The sequence below is a fragment of the Hyperolius riggenbachi genome, chromosome 2 (genome assembly GCF_040937935.1).
Source record: "Hyperolius riggenbachi isolate aHypRig1 chromosome 2, aHypRig1.pri, whole genome shotgun sequence".
Classification (NCBI taxonomy): domain Eukaryota; kingdom Metazoa; phylum Chordata; class Amphibia; order Anura; family Hyperoliidae; genus Hyperolius; species Hyperolius riggenbachi.
Genome location: NC_090647.1, coordinates 493,490,342 through 493,516,521, shown reverse-complemented (window position 1 = coordinate 493,516,521; position 26,180 = coordinate 493,490,342). Strand labels below are relative to the sequence as shown.

Genomic DNA, 26,180 nt, shown 5'->3' with positions numbered 1-26,180 from the left:
GTCATTTCAGGGGAGTGGGTGGGTGGTGTGGTAATGGGGTGGATAGCAGGAGCTCTCTAAGGTACTGAAAGGATACCCGTGGTGACATGTGACATGATGAGATAGACATGTGTATGTACAGTGCCTAACTCACAAATAACTAGGCTGTGTTCCTTTTTTTCTTTCTCTGCCTGAAAGAGTCAAACACCAGGTATGTAAGTGGCAGTTCCTGTCTGAGTCAGGACTGGGTCAGACTACAAGTGACTATATTCTCCCTGTATCCAGGCATAGGGTCTGGAGATGGACAAGAAAAGTTAATGAGCAAGGTACCCCTTTTCGGGGATGGGGGGGTTGGGGTGTGTGGCTGGGGAGTGCATTATGAAGGGACAGCAAAACGGCCATCATTTCAACCTGACAATTTGACCAGATTGTTAAAGCAACTCTGGCATAACATTCAATAAAAACGTGTATTCCTACTTTTTTATTACCCATAAAGTTTTCATAATTGCTTTTGTGCACAAGTAATATCATCCGTTTACAATTTACAAGTTCCCAAAGTACAGTTTATCTGCTGTGAAAGCTGCCATTGTAATTTATTGTATATATTATACAGCTATTACCGAGAGTTACACTCTTGACGTTAGCGCAGTTTCTATATTTATATTTAGTTTTAATTTATTGTATAGCTGCTGTATTCATATATTATAATGTATCTAGTGAGAATTTGTCTCCTGTTTCACCTTCTGCTCATCCATGCAAGCTGAAGCATTGCCAGGAATGTTTACTAATTTGTGATATAAAGAAACAAACACAATAATGTGATCACTTCCTCGACTTTGACTTAGGAAATAAGCTTCCCACTGAAGTAGAAAGTGCTGTGTTTAACTGATTGAAAGCTGTTCTGTTGCCATTTTTTTTTTCTGGTAGTAGGTTTTATGCCGTAAATAATCTTTTTGAGCAAAGAGGAAATGCTGAGTTTCAGACCACTTCAACGCTCAAAGGCTATGGCCCAAAATGCTACTTTAGCAGCATTTTTCAAGAGAGATTTCTGTTGATTTTGAAGCATTTTTAAAGAGACTCTGTAACAAAATTTTGAGCCTTATTTCTTCTATCCTATATGTTCCTATAGCTGTTCTAATGTGCTCTGTCTAATTGCAGCCTTTTCTAGTTGCACAGTGGCTGTGTTATCTGTTATATGATCTAATCTCCTCTGTCTGGTCTGTCGGGCTCAGGCAGTCAGGCAGGAATGTGCTGTACTGCTTGTGATTGGATAGAAGCTATACGCACCCTCTCTAGGCCCTCTGCACACTCTGTATGACTCACACTGAGATACTCTCAGCGTATCACTTGCTATGTCTTTTGTTTGTAAACACTGCATAAAAATGGCAATTACAAGCCAGGATTGCAGCAGGGAGAGGCAGAAATAGCACAGAGGGGCCCAGGAGAACATAATGAAGAGAATGGTATGCTTTTTATTGTAAGAATTTTACAGTACAGATTCTCTTTAAATGTAATGCAAGCAATTTGTACAGAGATTCCAATTTACAATTTTCTTTTTTCTGTGGTTCAGGGTAGTAAAATCACTAAAAACACTTTATAAAGCAATTGAAATGCGGTTTTGCAGTGATCCTATACTTTGTATGGAAGCTCAAATACTCCAAAAATGAGGCAGGCACCGCAGTTACGATTTAGGAAAATCCAACTGGGGATGGCACAGGAACAACAGGACGGAATACGCACAGAGGATCAGGAAGGTTCTGTCGTATGCAGAGCTTTCCCTCTACATCAGTACATTATGTACGAAACTTTTAGTTTTCCCCCCAAAATTTTCTTTTTTTGCATTCTCTGATGCAAACAATTGATAATATACTCCTCGTTGGGAAAATGGGAATTGGCGGAAATAGGAATTTACACGGAATCGGAAATGTGCATATCAGACCATCCCGAGTTACGAATCTGATTGCAATTATGATTTTACGGATAAACTTTCTTTTGGTAATCCTGCCATGATTTTATGTAATTTTTGTAGGTTGCCGAAATTGCATTCTAGGGAAATCCACTAATGTGTGGGCTTGAGACAACACACTTTCACACCAATGCATTGAAGTCTATCGGAATGAGAAAGTTCTGTTTTACCAAAACTAAGCATCGTCGGAAAATCACGCATCACAATTACGATTGTGTGAGAGATAGATTACATTTTACAGATTGAAATTTTACATTACGATTTCACATTGTAATTCCAAATTTTGCTCCAAAATTACAACTATGCAAAAGTGAAACTCATCACTCGTAGTAAGTACGTGAGTATGTGTGCTTCAGGATGCAGATAAGGACACATAGATTTCAAGTATGCATTGAGTGAAAGTTTGGAGCCTAGGAAATCCCCATACACATTCTGACCCTTCGATGACCCTTAGATTTACTTTAAAAACTTAAAAAAATATATAAAGCTTACAAATACCTTCAATTATTTTTGAATACAGTTGTGACATCATCATGCAGGCCCCACTAATCTTTCAATACCACAGATACTGAACTGAATCCATAGATAGTTCTGGGAATGTACAATAGGTTAATGGACTTCCGGGGGAGTAACTGAATTTACCTTTACTTACCTCAGGCTTCTTCCAGCCCCTAGAACTCACAGCTCACAAATGGAACACAAAGTACTTCTAGGTGCTGGAAGAAGCACCAGGTAAGTAAAGCTACTGTAAATTTAGTTACTCACCTTGGAAGCAGTGTAGTAACAACTATTGACCACTAGATGGCTGTGTAGGAAGACAGGAGAGATAGCAGAGCAGTTCTATTTGTAAGGTCTTCATAAGTCCACCTACTGTCCTCTCTGGTCTTTGCCCTCTTCTCGGTGTGAGTTTCTCTCTATGTTGCACATGACATACGGAAGACAGGGGGGTAGAGACCAGAGAGGATAGTGACACCTAGTAGCTGCGCTGGGAGCGCCGAAGAAACCGTAGAAGAGGTAAGCCCCGGTCATTACTACCACCACGCTCAGGGAAGTTTCTAGGCTAAATTTCACCCAGGGCGATGGTGTAAAAATCAGGTATAGGCGCCTGCAGTATATGCTTGCCAGGTATAGGTGCCCACAGTATCGGTTAGCCAGGTATGGGTCCCCCAGCATAGGTAGCTATGCATAGGTGCTCCCAGTATAGCCAGACATAGGTGCTCCCAGTATAAGTAATATGGCAGCGGCGGGAAGAGTGGTCATAGCACTACAATTCACCTTCCTCGGTCCCTGCACGCACGCAGCCTCTATCTCCTTCCTCCTAGGTGTCCGTCGCGACGTTGATAACATCACCCCTGTGATGACATGCAGTTATGTCATCACAGGAGACGCTGTTACCAACGCAACAGATGCATGGGAGGAAGGTGAGTTGTAGCACTATGCCCGCTCTGCCCCCCCCCCCCCCCCCCCCACCTGCTGCACCGTCTGGCACTCAGGGAAGTCGCACTGTCCGCACAGGGTGTGAAACAGGCCTGACCACACTGATTCTGTGGGCCTGACACAATCAGGGGAGTACGGGAGGGGAGCCCTGGTGGAGGAGGAGGAAGGAAAAAGTCTGGGCCCCTCCTCCCTGGCAGTCCCCCCAAGGGGGCAGCTGCCATGTAGTTATGCCACTGATAAGACCAAGGAATACTTCAAAGCAGATAACTCAAAACAATATGCCTTGAAAATAGAAAATGCACAACAAAAGCAATGTTCTGTTATTTTCCTGGATTGTGCTTGCATGAAGGAGATCTCCCCTTCATCTCTGCTATTGTACTATTACAGAATTTGCTATACACATTTTTGGGATTAAGCTGCTGATACATTTTTCACAAATCTTTGTGTGTAACAACCCAGCCAGTCACACTTAATATACTGCTGAGTCTACATGAGTGGAAATTTCCAAAGTCATTTAATAATGACTCTGCTGGCGTTTGTGGGTTATTTTTTACTTTCCTTATTTCCAAAAATAGCTAGTTATGGTTATGAAGTTCTATTAAATACCGAGAAAAGTCACTCAAGCTTACTCTGTATTTTAACAATGCTGACATTATAAGCAGTGTAGTATTCTGTCAGCTTACCTACTTTTTATTCCACTGGGTCTTCACTGCTGTTAGTGAAGCAGGTGAGCTTGATGCAACCAAAGTCTTGATAAGTTGGGGGTGGGCATCAGTGGCAAAGCAATAGCCATAGCAGCTGCTATGGGGCCCTGCAGCATAGGGGGCCCAGGTGGTACTTAATGTATTCACTATGAACTTTCTTGTGTTTTTCCACCCTCTGACTTTGTCTCAGTGCCCATGAACTATGTGAATGAGAATGTAAATTTCCCAAATAACCCATATCCATAGGGTAGGGGCAGGTTGTTTTGCGTAAGAGTGCCTACATCTGAGGGCCCCATGAAAGTTTTGCTATGGGGCCCCATGATCGCTAGCTAAGCCACTGGTGGTCATCAGAACTTATCAGTATAGAGAGCTTGGTTTGGGCTTCAGATAACTTTGTAATTGGCAGGGCGTAAGAATGAAATCACCATCGGGAGACTTGATTGCAGGATACAGCTGACATACGGCTCACCCTGCTCATGGCAGCATTAATTATTATTTCCTCTCCAGGTCGATGTGGATGGTGGGGAATGATGTAATTCGGCTGCCAGCTATTGCAGTGTTTTAAAAGTAACTTCAGCTGTCTTCTGACGGGGCTGAAGTTACTCACGGTGTTCTGCTATAGCCGCAATTCCTATTATGGTCTATCTTGGCGCTGGCTGGATCCAAATCTCCTGCGCTGTATTCGTTGTGTTCGATCAGCAGATGCCCGTGTCACTGAAATTACTTTCCAAAACACTGAGACTTGGGACACGGAAACCAAGCTGATGCCAAATGTGAGCATTAGTTAGCATTATTAACTAGGGTTATTGGATAGGGTTAGATCCGAAGGTTATTGGATAGGGTTAGACCCAAGGGTTATTGGATAGGGTTAGATCTGAGGGTTATTGGATAGGGTTAGACCCAAGGGTCATTGGATAGGGTTAGATCCAAGGATCATTGGATAGGGTTAGATCCAAGGGCTATTGGATAGGGTTAGACCCAAGTGTTATTTGGATAGGGTTAGATCCAAGGGTTATTGGATAGGGTTAGATCTGAGGGTTATTGGATAGGGTTAGATCCGAGGGTCATTGGATAGGGTTAGACCCAAGGGTCATTGGATAGGGTTAGATCCGAGGGTTATTGGATAGGGTTAGACCCAAGGGTCATTGGATAGGGTTAGATCCGAGGGTTATTGGATAGGGTTAGACCCAAGGGTCATTGGATAGGGTTAGATCCGAGGGTTATTGGATAGGGTTAGACCCAAGGGTCATTGGATAGGGTTAGACCCAAGGGTCATTGGATAGGGTTAGATCCGAGGGTTATTGGATAGGGTTAGACCCAAGGGTCATTGGATAGGGTTAGATCCGAAGGTTATTGGATAGGGTTAGCTTAGGCAGGTTAGTATGAAAAGATAAAGTGGGGGGATGTTATGGTCAGGTGTCAGAAAATAGTCAACATTATAGAGGAGGTTAGAGTTAGTTGTTGGGAAGGTGATTTATTGTCAGGGAGATTGGTTAGGGATAGACATTAGGAAAGGGATGTAGCATTAGAGGGATCAGATCAGGTTAGGATTCAAGAAGTGGATTTAGCACTAGAGGGATCGGTTGAGGTTAGACATCGGGAGGGGGAATTTAACATTAGAAGATTCAGCTCAGGCTAGGCATCTGGAAGGGGCTGAGCCACTGTTCTCTCTGTCCCAGGTGACCCTCCTCTGTAAAGCAAATATACTGCAGGGCACACACATACTATATGATTGGCCCCTTAGGGATTCCACATTGGTGCATATGTAGGATTGGCTGAATAACATAGATGCAAAGAAAACTGGGGCACAAGTTTGAGCAACTTTCTGGGGCAACGAGCTGTATTATTTTCTATCTTTAACCGTTAAATCCTGATCGGCTACTCTGGGCAATTTCTACACTTTTGCATAGATTTCGTAGTACGAGTCATCGTTACAGTCCAATGACATGAGTATATTGGATGGTAATCCTCAGCTTTCCTGCTGCCATGAGCCATACTTAAGGCTTTAAGCCGCATCTACACGCGTAGATGCGGCTCCGATGTTCCTTATTAATCGAGCCGCTGATGTGGCTCGATTGATAAGATCCGACAGGAGGGATCTCCGCACTGCCGATTCCCTGCTCGCTCCCCGCGAGGGGACAATGGCAGGGAATTGAGCGGAAGATAAGCGGCGCTGGCGGGGACGAGCGGGGAATCAAATCCGGGGAACGCGCGGGGACGCGGAAGAGGCGATCCAGCGGCTAATCGAGCCGCCGGATCAGAGCCGCATCTACGCGTGTAGATGCGGCTTAAAGCTGGGCATAATCAGTGAGCATTTGAAAGACCGAGATAAGAATATAACCTTATGAAAATACATAGACATGAAAATATCAGTCCTATTGTTTTACTGTATTACCTTTCCAAACTTTAGGCCTGAAAGCCCCCAGCAATGGTTTCTAATGTCCTGCCTGATCTTAATGTATGTAAACTAAAATCTCTTCCAGCTACTAAAAGTCTCAGTTAACACTTTGTAAAGCTGCCTGAGATGCAGGCTATGAAGTGTACAGTGAAAAAACGATAATCGAAGTCAATCGTCAACAGAGGTCATACACGAAGTCAGAGATATGCGGTACACTGGGACTGAGGCAGAGCAAGGTCAATAACAGACTAGGATCATACACTGGTAATCAGATGGCTAAAGTACAGTAGGCTAAGACAGGTGCGAAAACGTTATACAGGCCGCAGTCATACACATAGGTCAGATGTCAGTCGTATACGAAGGATCAAACAGGAGCAAAGTCAGGGACAGGCCGAGTCATACACAGATATCAGATGGCAGTAATACAGAGGGGCTAGGCAGATGCGAGGTCAAGAGGCAGGCAAAGGTTGATACACAGAACAATATACAATATTACAATAATACAATACTGACTGACTAGAGTACATATATATCGCGCTGATGCGCAATATATGAAATTTAGCTCTCCGGAAGTTTAACTAGACTAAGTAGTAAAGCAAGGTCCAGCGCTCAGAGAACTGAAAGCTATAGCGGACAGCAAGTAACTGAATGCCCAGGGCTTATATAGCAGGAATAACGCACAGACCAAGCCCCCAGGAGAATCAGACCAATCAGCAACATCCCTGCAGCAAGTGTCAGCACTGACACACATCTTCAGGGGCGCCAGGGATGCAAACATGCTGACTCACGTCTACAGTGGAGCCGGGGATGCAAACATGCTGACTGTCGTCTACAGGGGAGCCGTGCATGCAACTGACCAAAGAGGAAGTAGAAGCTTCCTCCAGGTGCTCCACACTATCAGAGCAGCCTCCAGAGACCATACCAGATAAGTTTGTTACACACTTTCTTTAGCTTTGATTCATGTATTGCTTACAGCACCTGTGATGCTAATAGTTTCATAAACATCTAGTGGCTGGCAAGAAATGCTACCTACAGATGTACTTGGCTAGTTTGCTGGCATGTTTTAATCGTTACTTGCTGGCAAGCTGCTCCTGTGTGGACATTTCACAGACAAATCATTCCTGCCCCCTGCCTGTGTCTCATCACTCTACAATAAAGGGGAGGGAAAGAGGTAGTAGGGGGAGAAACAATGTACATAATTCCTTATCTTAGTATCTAAGCATTGCTGAACACTAGAGCTTGTATGTTACAAACCAGAAGTTTTAAATCCGGAATATTATCCCGATTCAAAACTTCCTTTCTGTAACAATACAAAGTTTAGTTTATTGGCTAGTTTAAATGAAAAACAGTAAGCTTTCAGCTTGAAAGCCTTCTTCAGACTCTTAACACTGTTGACTGGCAATGCTAGGGTTTACAATGAGAAGGAGGTAAAGAGATGTTTTTGCAATTATAAGTGTTATAGAGATACATTAATTATAAGGGATCTTGCAAGGATTGTGAGGTATTTATGGCAAATAGACAAAACCCTTGGTTTACTTAACGCCTGCTTAGACTCAGACTGACATGGAGAGTTTTTTTTTTTTCAAAAATCCTGTCCTGTTCACTGCACACTGCTGGGGCCTGGAAACAGTCACCTGAATGTTACTGAGCAGGGAGACCACAGAGATTCCTGGGGGGGGGGGGGGGGGGAGGAGTGCCCCAGCCTGCCCCAGTGTAGTGCGGCCCTTGCATAACCATTTTTGTGCTTTTGCCATTCTATTAGCACAGAGGTCAGATGGTTTTGCTATTACAGAAAACCATACCCTATATTTCCAAAAGCCAGCAGGAAAATGTATTTATAGAAACATTATAGCCGTCACTATAATACATTGCTTCCTAATGGGTATACATGTGATTGCATGTGTGGAGATGCATGTCTGTAAATCATACACAGACATAAGTGATTTGCCTGTGATTGTATTTACGTTGTTGCTCATATTTTGCGCTTTTTCTAGCTGCATTTTGACTTTTACAAGCAGTTTGTTTAACCACCCTGGCGTTCTGATTAAATCGCCAGGGTGGCTGCGGGAGGGTTTTTTTTAAATAAAAAAAAAACTATTTCATGCAGCCAACTGAAAGTTGGCTGCATGAAAGCCCACTAGAGGGCGCTCCGGAGGCGATCTTCCGATCGCCTCCGGCGCCCAGAATAAACAAGGAAGGCCGCAATGAGCGGCCTTCCTTGTTTTGCTTATATCGTCGCCATAGCGACGAGCGGAGTGACGTCATCGACGTCAGCCGACGTCGTGACGTCAGCCGCCTCCGATCCAGCCCTTAGCGCTGGCCGGAACTTTTTGTTCCGGCTGCGCAGGGCTCAGGCGGCTAGGGGGGCCCTCTTTCGCCGCTGCTCGCGGCGAATCGCCGCAGAGCGGCGGCGATCAGGCAGCACACGCGGCTGGCAAAGTGCCGGCTGCGTGTGCTGCTTTTTATTTCATCAAAATCGGCTCAGCAGGGCCTGAGCGGCAGCCGCTGGCGGTGTTGGACGAGCTGAGCTCGTCCAGACCGCTCAGCTGGTTAATACAAGGAAAGCTACATTAGAGACATTAGCAAGTGCTCAGATCTCAGTGGTATGTAGTAGGCAATTACACCATCTGTACCTACAAGAAAATGGAGTCTGGAAGTGTAAGTGGTCCATTCGGCTCCCAAATGCAGCTTAACCTCCCTGGCGTTCACTTTCCCCAGGATTTCGGTGCAAAAAGTGATCCAATTAATTTTCATAACCTTTTTTTTCCTGTAACTTGCCACAATGTGTCAAGCAAGGGTCTAGTATACAGTGCAGGAGAGTATTGATGTGTATGCACGTCAATACTGTCCACAGCATGTTTTGTATGGACGTGTATAACCGTCAATACTGCTAGGTAGGATTTAAATGTGGGTGCTGCATTCAATGGCGTAACTACAATTTGAGGGACCTCCAACAAAACTTTTATGAGGTCCCCCAATGTTCACACCCCTTCTCTTGCCTCCCCTTGGTGCCCTTCCTGGTCTTGGGGCCCATCTCATCCTATACAATAAAACCCCTGCGTCCCCTGTCCCTGTGAACGTGCTTTTTTGCCAGCGTGCATGCTCGGCACACAGAGGTTACACGCTACAGGAGGATGATGGCAGGGAGGCAGGCGTGTGCAGTGGGCGGACATGTGCGGTTATGCATCATAGCTGTTGCGTGTGTGTGCGATGCGGCCGTGCACGCTGGCGATGCGGCGGTGGTGAAATGGGCGGGGGGGTTGTGAGGGGCCGAAGCCTAGTGTCCGTTATTGTAACGGGCCTAAGGTCTAGTAAGGGTCATAAATCAAGTGTAGCCATCATGATGTATTTCTTCACACCCATAACAAGTTTAGCCCCAAAAACACCTGATCTGAAGTATAGTCCTCTGTATTGGAGGGGGGGGGGGAAGTTTAGTAGTTGGGACCCCTCCCAGCTCTGCCCCCCCCCCCCCCCCCCCCCCCTGTGATTGCAGGGGCTAATCCCCTCTAGTTATGCCCCTGGCTGCATCTCATACACATGTGCCTCTAAGTACATCGCGGAGGCGTGGCCTAGTTCCACTTCCTATGCTCCCACATGTTGCACTCTACAAACAAATGGTGACATCACTCCCATGTACAGAAGCTGCTAAGGGATAAGGACTTCTGAAATCATGCACCATTTTAATCAGTGGACACAATGCTTGAAATCCCTCCTTCCAGCTTAAACCAATTGACTTCCATAGATGGGGGAAATGGGGTGAATATCACTATTTCTTTACTGTATATGTGCAGCAGGAAGTGGAGGAGGGGGGGGGGGTGCTGCATATGGAGAGCTGTACATTGGAGAAGGGGCTGCACACAAAGTGTGGAACTAATGTACAGTAGGGGTCTGCACATGGCATGGGGAACTGCCTTACAGTAGAAGTGAACATACACCTGGACCTGGGGACTGCTGTTGGGTGAACATAAACCAGGGGGACTGCTGCCTATGTGGAGCATTACATAGAAGAGAGGGCAGCAAATGGAATTGGAGAGCTTCTACAAATGGGGGATGATAAGCTGAAAAAGTGCTGCAACACTTTATATGGAACGGAGGTGCTGCAGCCCATGAAGGTGTAGGGGGGATGATGAGACACTGCACATGGAATAGGGGCTGCTTCTGCACAGGAAATGTAGGCAGATGTACACAGGGTGAGGGGAACCTGTGGAAGAGGTCAATGTGAGGCCAGCACATAGATAAGGGTGTTTGCTATATGTGGAGGCTGCACTTGGATTGGTAAGAGGAGGGTTGCTGCACATGAGTTGGGGGATACTGGTGGTAAGCAAGAAGAGTAGTGCTGCAGTGGAATGTGGGATTGCTGTACATGAGGGGCTGCTATACTTAGAATGGGGTTGGAGCACTGCACATGAAAGCTGGGATGCTGTACATGGGGGGCTGCTGCACAAAGGAGGAGGAGGGAGCAGGACACATGGAAGGTGGGATGCTGTACATGGGGGCTGCTACACATAGGAGGAGTAGGAGGGAGCAGGGCACATGGAAGGTGGGATGCTGTACATGGAGGGCTGCTACACATAGGAGGAGGAGGGAGCAGGGCACATGGAAGGTGGGATGCTGTACATGGGGGCTGCTACACATAGGAGGAGGAGGGAGCAGGGCACATGGAATGTGGGATGCTGTACATGGGGGCTGCTACACATAGGAGGAGGAGGGAGCAGGGTGCATGGAATGTGGGATGCTGTACATGGGGGCTGCTACACATAGGAGGAGGAGGGAGCAGGGCACATGAAAGGTGGGATGCTGTACATGGGGGCTGCTACACATAGGAGGAGGAGGGAGCAGGGCACATGGAAGGTGGGATGCTTTACATGGGGGCTGCTACACATAGGAGGAGGAGGAGGGAGCAGGGCACATGGAAGGTGGGATGCTGTACATGGGGGCTGCTACACATAGGAGGAGTAGGAGGGAGCAGGGCACATGGAAGGTGGGATGCTGTACATGGGGGCTGCTACACATAGGAGGAGGAGGAGGGAGCAGGGCACATGGAAGGTGGGATGCTGTACATGGAGGCTGCTACACAAAGGAGGAGGAGGGAGCAGGGCACATGGAATGTGGGATGCTGTATTTGAAGATGTATCATTCCCAAATCATTTAACCTAAAGGTGGCCACTAATGGTACAATTTCTAGCGAAAAATTGCTAAGCGATCAGAAATTCTAATCGGATTGGTTGTAAATAATCTCCATTGATGGGCACAATCGATTACGAACGATAATAAAAATAGACGTCCGATCGGATTTTGGTCAAACCAAATTCTGGATTTTCTAGTTGGTTGTGATAGATAGGAAGCAAAGATTGGTTTGTTGATGGTGTAGTGAACGGCTTTTCTTCCGATCAGAATTATCTGATCGCTCTAACGATTTTTCGCCAGAAATTGGATCGTTAGTGGCCACCTTAAAGGAGACAAAAAAGTATCAATTTGGCCCAGTCACATACGCTGCTACAATTATTTTTAGACTGTCTTAGATCAACATATTGCTGCAGGTCTCCAGTTACAGTGAAATAAGGGCGTTTCTATAAAATTGTACAATGGGGGTTTCTAAAGTCTGCAATTAAGAGCGTTGGCTAAACTTGAGATCCAGAGACGCAGCAGGAGCTGAAACACAGGTCAGAGTTTCCAAAGGGTCAAGTGTGTCTGTAATTGGTTTTGCAGGCTCTTAATAGTATACAGAAAAGGTTCCTTTAAGGGCTGAATTTACAGAAGGCCTCTATGAATAGAGATGCAGGGCAGGCTGGGGAGTATTAAGTTATACATGCTCTCAGGGGTAATGTATAGAAAACACAGAGTCCTGTATACAGCGAGAGAGAGAGAAATCACACTCTGTAAAAGAGACATGGCAGTGGGACTATTCCAGGGAACAAGAGATGTATTTTCACCAACAATGCTGCAAACTCAGCGTGTGACATCAGACATAAGAAAAAAAAACAGACAAAATCTTTGTGTAGTTAAATCACAGCTAAAATTTTCCAACAAATTAGCGCTGCAGATGCCCCACCGTTTAATGGGAAGTCCTCACCATGACCAAATAGGAGAATGAAAGCAAACCTCATGCAAAAATAAACTTATGAGATAATGAATTGTATGTGTAGTATAGCTAAGCAATAGGACATTAGTAGCAAAGAGTCATATTGTTTTCCAGTACAGGAAGAGTTAAAAAACTTCAGTTGTTATCTATGCAAAAGTGCTTTGACCCACTGGGTCGCATAAAGTCCTGTTTTGTGAAGCACTCAGAAAGTGAAGTGGTCTAACACCCAGCATTTCAACTTTGCTTAAAGGGGAACTGAAGAGAGAGGTATATGGAGGCTGTCATGTTTATTTCCTTTTAGACAATACCAGTTGCCTGGCAGCCCTGCTGATCCTCTGCCTCTAATACTATTAGCCATAGCCCCTGAACAAGCATGCAGCAGATCAGGTGTTTCAGTGGTTCAGACTTATAAGTCTGATCTGACAAGACTAGCTGCATGCTTGTTTCTGGTTTTAATCAGATACTACTGCAGAGAAATAGACCAACAGGGCTGCCAGGCAACTGGTATTGATTAAAAGGAAATAAACATGACAGCCTCCATATACTTCTTCAGTTCCCCTTTGAAAGATTGCTTAGAAACTATTATGCCAGATTTTTTTTTTAGCAGAAATTCACTGAATGGATTAAACATGACATTTTAGTGTTGCATTTAGCTAGAAATCCGTGTCCGTGCTGATGTTTAGATACAAATGTATCTATTTACAATGTAAATAAACAAACACCTCTCTGAGAGAGCACAGAGGGCTTCCCAGACAGGCTTTTCAGGGGTCTTTTTGCATTCCAAACAAAGATACATTTGTAACGAAACCTAAACAGATGCGGATTTCTAGCTAAATGCAAAACTAAAATGTCATGTTTAACCCATTCAGTGAATTTCTGCTTAAAAAAAAATCTGGCATAATTGTTTCTAAGCTGTAAGCAATCTTTTAAAGCAAAGTTGTAATGCTGGGTGAGACTCAGAAATGAATAAACATAATTGATTTATACATATCTGGGGCTTCCTCCAGCCCCATCCGCACAGATCACTCCTACGCCGCCGTCCTCAGCCTTCTCTATCGCTGGTACCGGATCCCGTAACTTCGACCAGTCGACACAAGCGCAGTGCGCTCCCTCTGTACAGCGCAGCCGCATGCGTAAGGCAGGCGTAGGAGAGATGGAGGGAGTCGCTGTACATGCGTAAAAGTGGCCACAACTGGCCGAAGTTACGGCACCCGGTACCGGCGATAGAGAAGGCTGAGGACAGCGGTGTGGGAGCGATACATGCGCCCCAGGTATGTATAAATCTATTATGTTTATTCATCTCTGAGTCTCTTTAAACAGCCAAGAAATAGTGAGAGACAGCTTTCGATAAGATTTTACTGCAGGAAAGTTCAAAGGGTCATTATTTCTGCTTTGTTTTAAAGCTTAAAATACAGAGTATGGTTTTAAAACGGCAACTGTAACAGAATGATGCAATGTTACAAAAAAAGAAAAAGGAAAAAAAAGCTATGATTAATAACAATCAATATATTTCAATCCCATCACAATTTTCTGGATCCCCATTTGACCCCATTTGATTTATACTGAAATTGAGTACAATGAATGAATCACTGTTATCTTCACAATCTAATTTAATAATAATTACTTAAAAAAAATAAACAAATGTATAATTTCTCAACGGCAAAATACACAGATTATGTTTTTGCCTAGACTGCAGCTTTTGGTAAATTTTTTTTGTATACTGGGGTAATAAATTATCCTTCCCTTTTTCCCTTTAACTTTTCTCCTTTCACTCTTTTATTGTCACCCTTGTGTTTTCTTGGTACTGACACCATACGCTGTAGCCTTATTCATGGCCACTATATTCTGTATGTTGTAACGCGTATCATAATACGCCTGGTGCTCACCAATAGGACGAAGCGTCAGCAGTCTATGCATATAGGAAGTACCCACCCCGTGCTGCGGTGCTGGCACGCATACGCATTCCAGCAGGTTACGTATCTCACAACACAGAAGGATGGGGGAAAGCCAATAGCGACAAGACGCCACTCATTGGACTTCTGGTTACAAATACCGGAAGTCAATGCACACCGCCCCACAGCCTCTGTAGAAGCGCAGTTTGCGCAAAACGGCTTTTAGGCTTCAGTGCCCAGCACCCACCACCACCGATTTCGCCTCTCTGCACTGGTGTGTGCTATTTTAGCATTTGCATGTGAATATTGCTTATTATGACAACCTATATAGACTTCGTAAAATAAAAGCAAATACCAGCAGTGCCGACTTTCCCTCTTTGTCTTCTAAAATAATAAATGATACTAGTGGTGAAGCTAGAGACTATAGGCTTGATTCACAGAGCGGTGCTAACCTACTTAGCACGTCTAAAGTCTTTAGACGCGCTAACCAGGGTGCTAAGTAGGTTAGCACCAGTTTTCTCAATCAGATCGCGCACTAACTTTGCGCGTCCCATAGGCTTTAATGGGCACTTCGCGCGGAGTGCCCTGCGCTCTGTGCAGTACGCGCATAAAGTTTTGCGCGCGTAAAGTTTTATGCGCGAAAAGCTTGTTTAGACGTGCTAAGTCTAAACAGTTAGCACCGCTTTGTGAATCAAGCCCCATGGGGCTTCATAGCAACATTTTCATGGGGTCTTTAGTTCTAGGCACTCTTGAGCAATGCCACCTGCCCCTACCCTATGGATATGAGTTGACTGGGCAATTTACATGTCCATGCAATGTACACTGTGTATAGTCCATGGGCACAACAACAGTCAGAGGGTAAAGATAAATAGGAAAGATAATAGTTAACACAACAAGTACCTCATCTCTAGGGACCCATAGCAGTTGCTGTTGCTATTGCTACGCCCCTGAATTATACAATTAATATGTGTAATATGTGTAGGCCGTTGAGATAAATTATGTGATGCTTTTTGCCTTTTTCAGTTTTTTTGCCCTTTTTTAGCAGGATTGGGGGTGGGAATATGTTGATGTTGTAAGTAATAAAAGTTATATATAGTAGTTATATAACAAAAATAAATAACCCATCAGATAGGACACCTATAAAAGGCATGCAGCATTTGGTGTATTGGTGTAATAAGATTTGCGCGTGTTGAGCTAATGAATTGAAGAACACTGGCGGCGTACAATTTATGAAGGGCTGCATCTGCAACAAGTTAAGTTTTCCAACCCCTACAGTGAGCTTCTTGTTGTAGATCACGGCACAGGCCCCGCTAGAGGAGAAAGTTGAACTTTTCTCCCCTGCGACTGATCCGCATGTTTTCTTAATAAACCAGCTCGGGATGTGACCTTCCTGTGCTGCTCCTCTGGCAGAGAGTCTAAGTGCCCTATCTCCTTTCATACGCATCTTGTGAGACTCCGGCTGCTCCTGAAGGTGTGAAGGCTGCAGCACAGCAACATGACAGCCACTTACTCTGCATCTCTGAGCTAATCCCAGCCCGCATCAGTGGCTGGACCACGACAAGATGGGGTGTGGCAGCCACGATGGGTTGATTCAAATCTAGAGGTGTTATGCACACATGCAGAAAGGGAGCTGGAAATTTGAGCGCCGGAAATAGCCGCTAGTAGAATATTACTTCTATTCTGCAGTGCTAATACCTTTTTGCTATAGCTAAACCTAACCCTATTCTCAGTGGAATTGGAGAGGAAAAGAACAGTACCTGGCACCAAATGCAGCAATGCAGACACACCGGAACCGGGACAAGGAGCGTGCACATCCGCAAACTTGTTGTATCCAGTAGAATCAAAGGAAAAACGGGGCACCACTTCTCTAAAATTCCTTTATTCCGGTGGGGGAAATAGCAGGTACACAGCAGTGGGGGTAAAAAGAGCATGACAGCTGTTTCGCTGGTTTAAACCAGCTTCTTCAGAGGCAGAGTGTACCTCAGAGCAGTGGGTGCCTGACCTGAAAAGAAGCATACCCCCCACCAATGCCTCACCTTAAAGAGAGAATGTCAGCCACAGAATCAAACTCCATTTACCCACTGCTCTGTGTTTAATATGCAGCCTGCAACCTTACCCTGCATTGTAAGCACTCCAATCTATGCAGAAATTTTTCTGCTGTAATAAATCTTAATTCAGTGTGTTTGGCTCTATTTTTTGCCATTGCCAATGAGAAGGAAGCTTGTCATCACCCCTCCCACATTCCTGCTCCTCACTGATTGGCTGAGAGCAGTTCAGTTGGTGCTAAAATCTGATCTATGCTGTGCTCACATGTGATTACAAAGCAAGCTAGCTATGACAGTGCAGTTTCTAGGAGGGGAAAAAAGTAAGGGAGGAAATGACATCAGGATTGGCTTCAGTCAGAGGGAAGCAAGATGGAAAAAGCCAGGAACAGAATTCTCTTTATTTACTATATAAAATTAACTGAAATCAAAATGTGTACGTTACAATACATCTGTTATGTAAGTAGAACAAGTAGTATACAGTGGAGGAAATAATTATTTGACCCCTCACTGATTTTGTAAGTTTGTCCAATAACAAAGAAATGAAAAGTCTTAGAACAGTATAATTTCAATGGTAGGTTTATTTTAACAGTGGCAGATAGCACATCAAAAGGAAAATCGAAAAAATAACCTTAAATAAAAGATAGCAACTGATTTGCATTTCATTGAGTAAAATAAGTTTTTGAACCCCTACCAACCATTAAGAGTTCTGGCTCCCACAGAGTGGTTAGACACTTCTACTCAATTAGTCACCCTCATTAAGGACACCGGTCTTAACTAGTCACCTGTATAAAAGACACCTGTCCACAGAATCAATCAATCAAGCAGACTCCAAACTCTCCAACATGGGAAAGACCAAAGAGCTGTCCAAGGATGTCAGAGACAAAATTGTAGACCTGCACAAGGCTGGAATCGGCTACAAAACCATTAGCAAGAAGCTGGGAGTGAAGGTGACAACTGTTGGTGCGATTGTTTGAAAATGGAAGGAGCACAAAATGACCATCAACCGACCTCGCTCTGGGGCTCCACGCAAGATCTCACCTCGTGGGGTGTCAATGGTTCTGAGAAAGGTGAAAAAGCATCCTAGAACTACACGGGAGGAGTTAGTGAATGACCTCAAATTAGCAGGGACCACAGTCACCAAGAAAACCATTGGAAACACATTACACCGCAATGGATTAAAATCCTGCAGGGCTCGCAAGGTCCCCCTGCTCAAGAAGGCACATGTGCAGGCCCGTCTGAAGTTTGCCAATGAACACCTGAATGATTCTGTGAGTGACTGGGAGAAGGTGCTGTGGTCTGATGAGACCAAAATAGAGCTCTTTGGCATTAACTCAACTCGCTGTGTTTGGAGGAAGAAAAATGCTGCCTATGACCCCCAAAACACCGTCCCCACCGTCAAGCATGGGGGTAGAAACATTTTGCTTTGGGGGTGTTTTTCTGCTAAGGGCACAGGACAACTTAATCGCATTAACGGGAAAATGGACGGAGCCATGTATCGTGAAATCCTGAACGACAACCTCCTTCCCTCTGCCAGGAAACTGAAAATGGGTCGTGGATGGGTGTTCCAGCACGACAATGACCCAAAACATACAGCAAAGGCAACAAAGGAGTGGCTCAAGAAGAAGCACATTAAGGTCATGGAGTGGCCTAGTCAGTCTCCGGACCTTAATCCAATAGAAAACCTATGGAGGGAGCTCAAGCTCAGAGTTGCACAGAGACAGCATCGAAACCTTAGGGATTTAGAGATGATCTGCAAAGAGGAGTGGACCAACATTCCTCCTAAAATGTGTGCAAACTTGGTCATCAATTACAAGAAACGTTTGACCTCTGTGCTTGCAAACAAGGGTTTTTCCACTAAGTATTAAGTCTTTTATTGTTAGAGGGTTCAAAAACTTATTTCACTCAATGAAATGCAAATCAGTTGCTATCTTTTATTTAAGATTATTTTTTCGATTTTCCTTTTGATGTGCTATCTGCCACTGTTAAAATAAACCTACCATTGAAATGATACTGTTCTGAGACTTTTCATTTCTTTGTCATTGGACAAACTTACAAAATCAGTGAGGGGTCAAATAATTATTTCCTCCACTGTATATGTCTTTTCTTTTCCTAGGATACTATGGCTGTCCCTGCTGCTTTAAAAGGCCCTCACCAATGCCTAACGTTAACTCACCCATAGTAATTTTACCTAGAGTAGGAAATTTGGGTGCTGAAAATTTTGGCACCGGAAATAGGGGCAAATTTATAGGGAACTCTATAGTGCCCAAATTTCCCCCTTTAGCCTAAATTACTGTGGGCACCTATGGTGGCACCCAGTCTGCTGTGGTGCCTCCAGTGGCAACATTTCCTGCTTTCAGTGTTAAACCCAGTGCAATGAATTTTTTACGAAATTAACATAATCCACTCATAATTTTGCATAATTACACGGAATTTCATACCCACTTTATCGGTTAATAGCAAAGCCCCCCCCCCCCCCCCCCCATACATGCTATTGTTACCAAAATTGCTACGCATGTTAAGGGAAATAGTGGGATCAAGGCAAAAAAACTAAATTTGCAGAGTTTAAAACCATTTTTCCTTTGAATATTAAAAAAAAACAAAAAAACTTTAAGATCTTTTTCAAAAAAACCTTTCTTTTCTTGTTACCACTATTCTCCCTGACATAGGTAGCAATTTTGGTGCAGATAGCATGTATGGGGGATTTGCTATTAACATCTAAAGTGAGCATTAAATTACGCATAATTATGCAACATTACAAATGGATTACGCGAAATCAATTGAATTTCCAAATGGTAATTACATATGGCTGTAATTGCGACACTTTACATGAAATTTTGTGTAATCATAATTAGCCGATTACAACCATCAATATTAGGAAATAAGTAGTCCCCTAAAGGCAGCCATACACTGGTCGATTGCCACCAGATTGACCAGCAGATTGATCCCTCTCTGATCGAATCTGATCAGAGAGGGATCTATTGGCTGCTTATACACTGTACACAGATTTTGAATCGATTTCAGCATGAAATCGATTCACAACCTGTGGAGCTGCCGCTGCCACCTGCCTCGCCTCTCCCAGATCACTTCTGCTTCCCCGGTCAGCAGCAATACATTACCTGTCTGCCGGCGCAAGTCCCTGGGTCTGTGCTGTCCCTTTCTCCAGGTGGCCTTCTTCTCCATCTTCTCTTCACTTCCTGTCCCGTCCTGTCAGAAGGGGAAATTCAAACAGAGCGCACTCTACTGTTTGAACTTCCCCTTCTCACAGGACAGGACAGGAAGTGAGGAGGAGATGCAGAAGACTAGCTGATGGAAGGGACAGCACGGGCCCAGGGACTCACGCCGGTGGACAGGTGATGTATTGCTGCGTCGGTCTTCGCTAAATAGAACACTGCTAACTCCCGACCCGCCGGCAATCGAGTGAAATTTTCTGCCTGGACAGATCGACTGAATTGATTAATTTCAGATGGAAATCGGTGGATCAGTCAGCGTTTGGGTTATCGACTTCACAGCAGATTCAATCACATTGATCAAATTTGCTGTATATCGGTGTATATATTTGCTGTATATCGGTATATAGGGTATGGGCACCTTAACACTTAGTTTTATAGATAAGCTAAGGCAGGGATTTTCAACCTGTGGTACACGTACAGTGGTACTTTGCTGTTGGCCAGGTGGTACACTCATGGTTTGCCTGCCACTTAATTACCCACCTGTCTCTTGTCCTGGTCCTGTCCAGCCTCCACAAAGTTCAGCTCCCCCTCCCTAGCTCCTTGCTGTGCTGCCCTGCGGCATACTTCAGACCTCAGCTAAGCGGTGAGGAGACAGCCAGGCGAATAGTGCACAGTGACTGCGGGTATACTTCATATACAGGAAATGACATCACTCCACCAAGCCTCCTGCTATTCCCCTCCCATATGTTTCCTCTTTTCTTAATGTGTACCAGTAAGAAAAAAAGTGCCCTGGGGAGTACTTACCTCGGGAGGGGAAAGCCTCTGGACTCTAAAGAAGCTCCTTGTCGGCGTGAATGCATGCGCAGTAGCAGCTCTCCGCTCATGCTCTGGCAGAAACAACCGAGCCTATCTACTGTGCAGGCACACTGGTGGTACTTTACATTTTTTATGTGATAAAAGTGGTACAATTCGTGAACAGGTTGAAAAGCCCTGAGCTAAGGCATTATTGTACAGACAATACATTACCTGGAAATGATTGACACCAGGACAGCATGAGGCAAGGTCTGCATGACTTGAATATGGAGTAAAAAGAAACTATACACACTGAAAAGATGATAATAAAGTACACGATAAGGGGATTCCTTAAGGGAAAACTGCATGACAAAATGATCTTTTGTTCCAATGATTTACCTCTGAGAAGTACTACTGTGGGCTAGATTGTCAAAAGGAATTATCTATAGCCCTTAAAGGGATACTTAAGTCAAAACAAAAAAATGATTTTTACTCACCTGGGGCATCCCTCAGTCCCCTGAAGCTGTATGGTGCCCTCGCAGCCTCGCTCCGATCCTCCTGTCCCCGCTGGCGGCTACTTCCGGGCTCAGCGACAGCGGCCGACAGGCTGGGAACGCGAGTGATTCTCCGCGTTCCCAGCCGCTATATCACCCTCTATGCTGCTATAGCATATAACATATACGCTATAGCAGCATAGAGGGTGATATAGTGGCTGGGAACGCGGAGAATCACTCGCGTTCCCAGCCTGTCGGCGGCTGTCGCCGAACCCGGAAGTAGCCGCCGCGGGGAGAGGAGGATCGGAGCGAGGCTGCAAGGGCACCATACAGCTTCAAGGGGGTGAGGGATGCCCCAGGTGAGTAAAAATCTTTTTTTTGTTTTGACTTAAGTATCCCTTTAATGCTTGTACACACATCGGATTTTTGCAAACGACCGGTCGTTTGGAAAATTGAATGTCCGGTCGTCAAATCGGGCGTGTGTACGGTTGGTCGTTCAGCTTATAACACCGAATTTGAACGATCCTCCAAGCGTATCGTTCAAATCCAGTCTTATCAGCTGAACAACCAACCGTACACACGCCCAATTTGGCGTCCAAAAGACCGAACGTTCAAACGTCCAAACGACCAGTCATTTGCAAAAATCCGACATGTGTATGCACCTATACACACGCTCAACCGCAGTCTTTTATGCAGCACAATTTTTGAACATCTTTTGTTGTGAAACAAGTTAAAACACCTAAAAAAAAGTATTTTGTTATTGTTCAAAGAGCCGATAAGACTGATAAGAAGTCAATCCCACAGTTGGATTGAATTCTTATCAGTCTTATCAGCTATTTGAACAATAGTAAAATACTTTTTTTAGGTGTTTCAACTTGTTTCACAACAAAAGTTGTGAAAGCATAAAAGACCGCTGTTGAGTGTGTGTATGGGGCTTTGGTGACTAGAGGAAGTTCCGCCCTTATGACCTTTCAAGCTTACCTATTGGTCCATTAACATGATGGATGGCTTCACTGACCAACAAAGAAGCTTTGGAGCTGAGATCACTACTATCAGCTCTTGTATCTTCTGCCAGTCTCTGGAGCTCGTACATATGTAATTGCCGCCGGGAGACTTGGGCGCAGGATACAACCAGTATTGCTTATCCTGCTGCTGCACAAGTCCCGGCGATGTTAATTACTATTCCCCCTCCAGGCTGCCATGGATAGTGGGGAATTATATAATTCGGCTTCCAGCTATTGCTGGAGGCCGAATTACAGTGTTTTAAAGTGTAACTTCTGCTCCCTCTTCTGATGGTGCTGAAGTTACTCAGTGTGCGCCCAAATCTCCTGCGCTGTGATTACAGCACTCGTCTGGAGCTGCTGCAAACATTGACCTGCAGTTTTTACTAAAGGTCCCTTCTGTTTATGCAGTAGTTTATTATCATATTGAGTCATTTATTGTGCACATGTTTACATTTAGGTAACTGTAAAGAAAACCTGTCATGAACAACAAAAATAAACCTATTTTGAAATCAAGCGCTGTCAGGGGTTACCTTTAATGTGAATTAAATGCCAGCGCGAGTATAGTTACTGTACATAGTTATTTAGGTTGAAAAAAGACATACATCCATTGAGTTCAACCAGAAAATAAGTTACAACACCAGTCTGCACACTCACATATCCCTGTTGATCCAGAGGAAGGCAAAAACCCTTACAAGGCATGGTCCAATTGACCCCAAAGGGAAATAAATTCCATCCTGACTCCAGATGGCAATCAGATAAAATCCCGGGATCAACACCACTGGGAATTATCTAATAATTATAACCATGGATGTCTTTCAACACAAGTAAAGCATCTAAAGCACAAATGCTTCATTCTGTTGGGCTTGTGCAGACCATGTTCGCACATACCTAGTATGGAAAAGCTTTGACATGGATGTGAGTGTGGCCACAAGAAAATGAATGTTCTGTGCAGCAGGTGGGCTTACTGAGGATCTAGGAAACCTCTGGACCATACAGAGGCTTCCTGCAGAGCTGGATCATCCACAAGGGAAACCTAGGCAGTTGCCTAGGGCCTGGAGAGAGTCTAAGGGCCTGGATTATGCTATCCCCTGCCAAATCTTACTAAAAAAAAAGCCAGGTGATCATCAGCATTAGGCAAAATTTGCTAAACTTGCCTAGGGTCCCGTTTCATCTTAATCCTTTTCTGCCTTACACGTTTGCTTTAGGCATACCACTCACTACATTTTTTTCAGTCACAAAAAAATCATTACAACTAAATTGTTGATCAAAAGTTGCAAAAAGTAGCAAATTGTATTGATTGCTTGAGAGAGGGAGTGACAGGGATACATTGTCACATTATTTGTACTGCATCAACAGTACAAAGCTGGTTTGATTGACTTTCTGTCTCGAGTAAGGTGGCAAAATAATCACTATTCCTCAGCCAATTTCTGACTAATCAGTCTGTTGACGGATTGGGCCGACGTCATACAGTCATTATACACTGAAATATCTGTACACCAAGGACAAACTACAGAGAAATGACACAAAAAAAATCGACTCTAGCATAAAATATAACAAAAACGTGACTCCCAACTCACTGCTGCACATGTAGATATCCTACCTGCCTATTGTCAAAAAATAGGTAAAGTTGCCATGTGTAATGATCTGGGAGCGATTTCCACAGTCAGCGCATACCAAGTGCGCTGAAGCAGATGGAAATCCCCACAATCACAGAAGCAGAGTACTCAGTATATATTTGTAGAGGGTAATTCCAACCAGCAGGTGGAGCTGTGGAGCACAGAGGAACAAGTCCTCTGTACATCCACAGATGGCAGATAGAAATTGCACAATGAAGCAACACAGGGCAATACAAACAAGGTAGCAACTCAAAAGAGAGCAAGAACAGAGACAGACTGTATGAATGTCTACCAATCTAGTCGCCACCCAGCGACAGTAGACGTATCACAAGCGAACAGACTAGAGTGAGAATGTCAGAAACACAAGACTGAGCAAAGACAAAGCAAGAATAGAGTAAAGGAATACACAGCAAATAACCACAATCCGAACGCCAAGTAAAATAACAAATGAACTAACTAAACACGGTCACCGCATGTTATGCGCAACAGTGACAAGCGCGTTAATAACACGGTCACCGCACGTTAAGCGCAACAGTGACAAAACGTACCAATCCTGACTAACAAATGAACACAAAAAACAAAGACAAACAGATACCGTGAACTCTTGCTAATCGGTTGCCCAACACCAGACAACAGCAAGCGTTTGCTCCAGACAAAACAGACTAAACGATTCACTATCAGCCACCACTGGAGACAGCGTAATCGCAAGTACAGGACAAGACAAAATTAGACAGTACAAATAATACACAAAGCTGAAAGCACTAGTAGGAGTGCAAAGTGCACTCCCCAATAATTAACTACACTAGAATATTCAGCAATAAGGTACAAAGAGGCTGAGGCTCTAAAGTCAGTCTTCACCAAAAAGAACCTATGACGAGCAAGGAATTCTGGGAGGAAGTGACATTTATACTGAAAACCTTCAAAGGAAGCAGACAAGCAGATTGCAAGATAAGTGAATGCAAATCAGTCAGCCTTGCAAACTGACAAAAAGGCCTCTTTTCCCTGGACTGAACTATGCAACCTGCACAGGAAACTAACAAACTGTCCAGGGAATCGAGGCCAGCATAGCGGATTCTGTCACCATGTGTAGGGAGCCCTAAATGTGCATCGCACTCTTCTTGTAGTGTAGTGTCCCAGGTTTTATTCCTGTGTAATGTTTGTGTGGGTTTCCTCTGTGCATTCCAGATTCCTCCTACACCACAAAAACCTAGACAACACAGGATCATTGGATCGCACTCTTGCCTTACAGCACTAGGGTCTGGTTCAAATCTGGGCCAGGACACTGCGTATGTTCTCCCCCTGTTTATGTTTATGTTTCCTGCAAGTGCTCCAATTTCCTCCCGCATCCCAAAAACATGCAGATAGGTGAATTTGAAACCCCAAAATGAGTCTACAACAGGAACATTAGACAATGACTGACTATGATAGGTGTTAGATTATGAGGTCCACGGAGGGACAGTTGACTATATACACTGCTGCAGAAGATGTCGGCCCCACATAAATACACAATAATCATGAGTATTCTACTTCAGTGGTTGCCATTTTCAAGTCATGACACACTATGACGAAATATCACTTTGTGGCAAAAATTCATTATTATTTTTTGGATTTATACTGTATATCCCCAACATATGCAGCGCTGGACAATAAATAAGGTTACATACAATGATAATAGGGGTGACAGACAACACAACAGGTAATAAGCAGTAGGACACACAATGGCAAATCATGCACAGGAGTAGTAGTCTCAGTAATTCAAGTTCACATTATTCTGTGGGCAGGATGCATTATCGGGTAAGATACAAAGGAGAGGGAGGGCCCTGCCAAAGGCTTACAGTCTAAACGGGGGTGATAACACAATAGAGTTAAGAATAAATGAGACCCTGTTCAAGATAGATTGATGCTTTGGATCCTTCCCCCTGGCTATTTCCTAAGGAGGAGTTAGCAAAGCCCCTTACACCTACCAGGCCCCAGGTACCTTGTCATGGCTGATTGGCTTACTGCCGTGGCATTGCTGGGTGCTGATACTGTCTTGGCATTGCTGGCTTCTGGTATTGCCTTGACATTGCTGGCTGCTGGTACTGCCCTGGCATTGCGATCTGCAGGGTAATGTTGTGGCATTGCTATGAGTTGGTTCTGCCCTGGCATTGCTGTCTGTAGGGTACTGCTGTGGCTTTTCTGTCTGCTGGTACTGCTTTGGCATTTCTGGCTGTGGGGTACTACCCTGTCATTGCTGGCTGCTGGAACTGCACTGGCATTGCTGGCTGTGCGGTACTGCACTGGCATTGCTATCTGCTGGTACTGCACTGGCATTATGGGCTGCTGGTACTGCCAGTGACCTAGAATTGCTATCTGCTGGTACTGCCTTTGCATTGCTTGCTGCTGGTACTGCCCTGGCATTGCTTGCTGCTGGTACTGCCCTGGCATTGCTTGCTGCTGGTACTGCCCTGGCATTGCTTGCTGCTGGTACTGCCCTGGCATTGCCTGCTGCTGGTACTGCAGTGGCAATGCAGGCTGCTGTTACTGCCAGTGACCTGGCATTGCTATCTGCTGGTACTGCCCTGGCAATGCTTGCTGCTGGTACTGCCTTGGCAATGCTTG

The 26,180-nt window shown here is 44.6% G+C and overlaps 1 long non-coding RNA gene across 1 annotated transcript in view; it reads left to right on the top strand.

Annotated features, from left to right (window-relative positions):
* Positions 1 to 26,180, top strand: part of LOC137544942 (uncharacterized) — a 126,671-nt gene that overhangs the window by 8,035 nt on the left and 92,456 nt on the right. The gene's annotated exons all lie outside the window — the stretch shown is intronic.